This window comes from Myotis davidii, unplaced genomic scaffold, assembly GCF_000327345.1.
Source record: "Myotis davidii unplaced genomic scaffold, ASM32734v1 scaffold608, whole genome shotgun sequence".
In the NCBI taxonomy this organism is placed as follows: Eukaryota; Metazoa; Chordata; class Mammalia; order Chiroptera; family Vespertilionidae; genus Myotis; species Myotis davidii.
The window spans coordinates 1,767,024-1,772,214 of record NW_006300025.1 but is presented as its reverse complement, the minus strand read 5'-3'; the positions used below and the strand labels follow the sequence as shown (position 1 = coordinate 1,772,214).

Here is a 5,191-nt window from a genome sequence, read left to right as displayed (position 1 = left end):
ACAGCAGCCAGAGAGTGACCATGACCCTACTCCTTCCCTCCACAGGCTCAGTGGGAAAATATCGCTCTCACTTTTCAAAATTGGAAAATGAAACACATCCAAAAATCTTGGGAAGAAAATCCTTTCCAGCAGCAGTCAAAATCGTTTTCCTGGACAAGACCCTAAACACTGGACTAAGTATGTAAAACATGTGAACCAGGGAACTGGGCAGAGCAGGCCACTGAGGGCACCTTCTAGTCCTGCCTTCAGGCCAATCTCATCTCAGCCTCGAGTAGCTGCAGACACTCAAGGACAGAGCTGCCTCAGGCTGCCTCAGTGTTCTTTCTCAAGGTCCACCCTTGGTCTGTCCAGTCAAGAAACTCTAATAGCCACAGAATTCTTGCCAAAAATTAGCCTTTTCTCCTAGACTAGGCATTGTATGACAATTCTATAAGACATCCACTTACACACACAAACACATTCATCTGGGAAAATACCTAGAAAATGGGCTACATAAGCAAATTTATCCTAGAAAGTGCCCTTCTGGGCCAGGACAGAAGCGATGGCCATGGCCGTGGGAGTCTGGGGGTCGTGGCTCTGGCACACCGTCCCCAGTGGTGACACTGGCTGGAGATATATAGCAACATCCACACCGTCTCAGCTGTCACCGACCGCACTGATAGAAATGCAGAACAATGTCTTCAGTAAAGAGAAACACAGACAGTCATCACTAACTCTCCAGACCAAGAAGATCGAGGTTAAACTCGTTGGGAAAATGGACCCTGGCACAACATTTGTGATGAATAAAAACATGTTGAAGCCCTACAGTTGTGCCATGCATTTAAGTGAGTGGTACTGCAAGAAGTCCATTCTGGCTCTTGTGGATGAACAGCCGTGGGACATGTATAAGCCTTTGGCCAAGCCCTGTGAAATTCAGTTTCTTACTTTCAAAGATCGTGATTCAGGAGAAGTTAATAGGCTTATTCATGGTCTTGTGCCCTGATGATGGGCTGTGTGATAGAGAGGGCATTCAAAGACGAATACTTGGTCAGTTTGGTCAGAGCTCCAGAAGTGCCTGTGATCGCTGGAGCCTTCTGCTATGATGTAGTTTTGGATAAGAGGCTTGATGAGTGAATGCCAACAAAAGCGAACCTATGTTCTTTCACAAAAGACGCTAATACTTTAATTTATAAAGAGCTCCCATTTGAAACTCTGGAAGTTGATGCAAAAGTGGCATTAGATTACAGGGTCTCTCTTTACCTGTTCACTTAAGAGCACATTTTACGATATGGACTAAGCTATTGGAAAGGTCTTGGAAATTGGTAACTGAAGATCAAACTAAACCTGCAGATGAAAGTGTATCTACCTAGTACAGAGGTCCTCAAACTACGGCCAGCAGGCCACATGCAAATACAAATATTGTATTTGTTCCCGTTTGTTTGTTTTTTTACTTCAAAATAAGATATGTGCAGGAATTTGTTCATAGTTTTTTTTTTAAAACTATAGTCCGGCCCTCCAACTGTCTGAGGGGCAGTGAACTGGCCCCCTGTTTAAAAAGCTTAAGGACCCCTGACCTAGTAGCTTCCTAAAATTTAAACATGTATAGTAAATTAAAATAAAAGTTTTTATGTAAAAAAAGAAAGAAAGTGCCCTTCTACCAGCAGGAGAGGCAGTGTGAAGGAGGAATGAATGAAGTTCTGGTCTTAGGATCCCGCCCTGGGCAGGGTGGGATGTGGGGCTCTAACATGCCTAGGTGACCTTGGAGCAGGCATTTTCACACACTCTATGTTGAGATCTTGAGTCTGGCCACCTGTTTTTCAAGGTGCAAGAATCCTGCTCTGAGCTCATCCTGGCACAACCAGACCTGGGTTTGGCACAAACTGCCCATTCACAGTAATAGGTAAATGTCCCAAGTGGAAATAGAGGTTCAGAAGAAATGAAATCATGGACTTTCAATGTTTCCTCATCTGTATATGGTGATGCTGTAACCGAGGGTAACTAAATGAGATAAAGTGTGTAAGGAGTGAAGCACAGTTTCTAACAGGTAGAAAGTCCTCTGTAGATATTAGCTGCTGCTGCTGCTTCTCACAGGTGAGGCAGGCATCTCAGGGGCCTCAAGGGAGCAGTTGGTTCCCTTTTTTTCTGACCCTCCCAAGCTGGGTTTTAGTTCTGTTCAACCCAGAGCTCTTAATGGTCTTCTCCACAGCAGACTCGGGAGATGGGGGAAGGTAGAGGAATCAAGATTGGGCTCCTCTGCTCAAGGGGCTCAGTGAGTGGGAACACTTGCAGATTCAGCCACCCCGAGGTCAATGGGCAAGAAGGATGTCAGCAGCCAGCTCAAGGGTACTCACTGGCACATGTGCAGCTGCTCAAAACTGGCCCTGGCGTCTGCTGGTTCAGGGATGAGCTTTCTGTAATACTTTCAACAATAAAGATACATTTTTTTAAAAGCCTGAAGCAGATGCCTACGGCACCTCCCAGCTCTCTGTCCTTATCGGTTCAGTGCACACTACTCCCAAGGCCCCACTGCCAGCTCTGCAATCTTTGCCTGTGGCTTTGATGCTGAAGTCACTTTACACCACCCATGAGGGAGAAGAACTCAACCAATGACAGATGGGAATTGGTGGGTAAATTCCCAAGCTCCCTCACTCCTCATGTAGATGGCTCTGGCTCCCAAAGCCCCCACCCCCACCCCCCAGCAAGACAGAGCTCCAAGTGCCCACAGCCAGAACTCATAACACTTGATCAGATGCCGTCCCTTTCCTGTGTCCCCTCTCCACTATCCTATCATTGTTTCCTTCTCTTCCCAAATAAACCACTTGCACTGGAATCCTTGTCTCAGGGTCTGCTCTTGGGGGGACTCAGCCTAATAAAAAGCCATGTTATTTTTTTCTCTTGAGCTCCACTTAGACCCTGCGGTCCGCCTATTTGTGTCTTCTCCCACCTCAAGGCCTGGCTCCTGCAGGGCACATCGCTGGCCCTGGATCCACCTCACTAGCAGTTGAACTTGCTGGTGTCCTGCACCTCCTACTTTGTCTCACATGTCTGAGTTGTTGGAGCTTCCACGTTGGAGCCACTCCTGAGCTTGTTACATGCTCTTGACCTGCCCTGCAGGCTGGCCAGGTACCCCTCAGGTTGAACCTCTAGAACCAGCTTTGGACCCTACATACCCAGTGCAGAGTCTTTGGCCCATCCCAGAACCTCAAAACCCCTGCCTGACCTCCTCATCTTCTGCCAGCAGCCAAAGAATGCATCTGGGCGCTCAGGCAGGGTGCATAATCAGCCTCTGGAACTCCAGCCACTGGGAACCCGTCCCAAGATGTGGTCCTCACGTCCTCAGCTCTGACCTCCTGCCTGTCTTCACTGCGCTGTCAATGTGCCACCCAGTTTGACAACTACTCTTGCTTTCCTTACTTTGACTCTCCCGGGGCCAGGGGGAAAGGGAGAGTCTGTGTCTTTTGCTATTTTAGAGGCCATTTCAGCTCCATTCAGCCTGGTCCCAGGCACAGGCTGGGCTGTGAGGACAGCAATGAAGAAGCGATTTCTGACCTAGTGGAGGGTTCTGGTAAGTGCATAAGCAATTACAACCCACTGTGACAAGTACTACGGCGGGGAGGGGAGGGCGTCCAGTGCTGCAGGAGCCCAGGAAGGCACTATGAGTGAGTCCAAGCCTATGACTAAGAATTCTCCGGGGAGAAGACTGGAAGAGAGAGACTGTTTGTCTAGCTCAAGCAGCAGCATCTACAAAGGCCAGAGGGGATAAAAGATTCCCCAGTGAACCTCATGTTATACGGTGGGAATTAATACAGGATCCTGAGAATATTTACGGAAACTAGGAGATAAATATTTAAACTGCGAGTGGTCTCACTAATGAGTTTTATCTTCTCATGGAACCCTTCCTCTAAGTTCCTCGGTCTCTGCATCACTCCAACTCTGCCAAGGATAAACAATGTGATCCACAGAACCATTTAGAGGACTTTCGCCCAGGTGCGAACAGTCCAATTTAACCCTCTGTGTGGGCAGCAGCACATTTGAGCTCTAGGAATCCGGTGCTCATTGCTGAGCCATTTGTTCTAGGTCAGTGGTTCTCAACCTTGGCTGCACATTAGAATCACCTGGGAATCTTTTTAAAATCCTGGTTTCTGGGCCTCATCCTCTGGAAATTCTGTTTCTTTGTTACTAATGTTGTGGCCCCACCCCATAACAAAGAAACAGAATTTCCAGAGGATGAGGCCCAGAAATCAAGATTTTAAAAAGATTCCCAGGTGATTCTAATGTGCAGCCAAGATTGAGAACCACTGCTCTAGGTAAAGGGCAGAATGCTTGCGTCAGTAGATCATGCAACCAGTGATTGGAAACCCGAACCTGATTACCAACCCCACCAGCTATCCACCCCAGACCCTGCGCAGTCATTGCTGCAAGGACAGATGGCGTAGGTAGAAAGTTCTGGAAAAGAAAGCCAGGAGCCTCACTAGTCCACCAGCTCTAAAGATTCCAGCTGATTTCTTCATGGGGCTGCCTTGCCCAGCCCTGGCACAAGCCCCATCCTTCAGGGGTGGGGCCTGGAAGAGACTCAGGTGTCCCCTCTCCGCCCTTTTGGGAGACTGGTCTTGAAAAACTTCACATTTGCCCTCCTCTGTTCATTGTCATGCCTTCTCTGAGCTGTCAAACACTGGGGCTGGGACAGGAGTGGGACTATGCTTGCTGGAGGGGAATACAAGGTGGGCTGTCATAATCGGTACAGGTGGAACGCGAGAGGCAGTGAGGATGGTGGGACAGGGAGACTGTGCACTGGATGAATCCACAGATAGTGGGATGAACAGAATGTTAGATAGAGGCACTGGGATTTGGAAGAGTTGGGCCCTTGTGTTCCCGTAACTACAAATCCCTATGGAGATAGAAGCACCACTGTTGTGTGTTCGCTCAGCAAGGAAAGGGGCACACCAACCACTGAGGGCACAGGAGCAGGAGGCACCTGGGGTTGAAAATGGAGACATTTTTGAGCCACTACTCTTAAAAACCAAGGGCAGCGGCTTTGTAGGACATGGGCACCATTTATTCTGGGGATTTCCTCAATCAAAAGTGTTCATGTGCCAACACCCTAACTTCTTATACTGTGTGTGTGCACCTATATTAATTTACCTATAATTAGTAAATTTATACTAGAACTAAAAGATTGTCTAGAACAGTGATTCTCAACCTTCTGGCCCTT

General features: G+C 48.0%; 1 pseudogene; it reads left to right on the top strand.

Annotated features, from left to right (window-relative positions):
- The first annotated feature begins 541 nt into the window (after nucleotides 1-541).
- On the top strand, nucleotides 542-1,251 carry LOC102772737 (annotated as a pseudogene).
- Nucleotides 1,252-5,191: the final 3,940 nt, after the last annotated feature.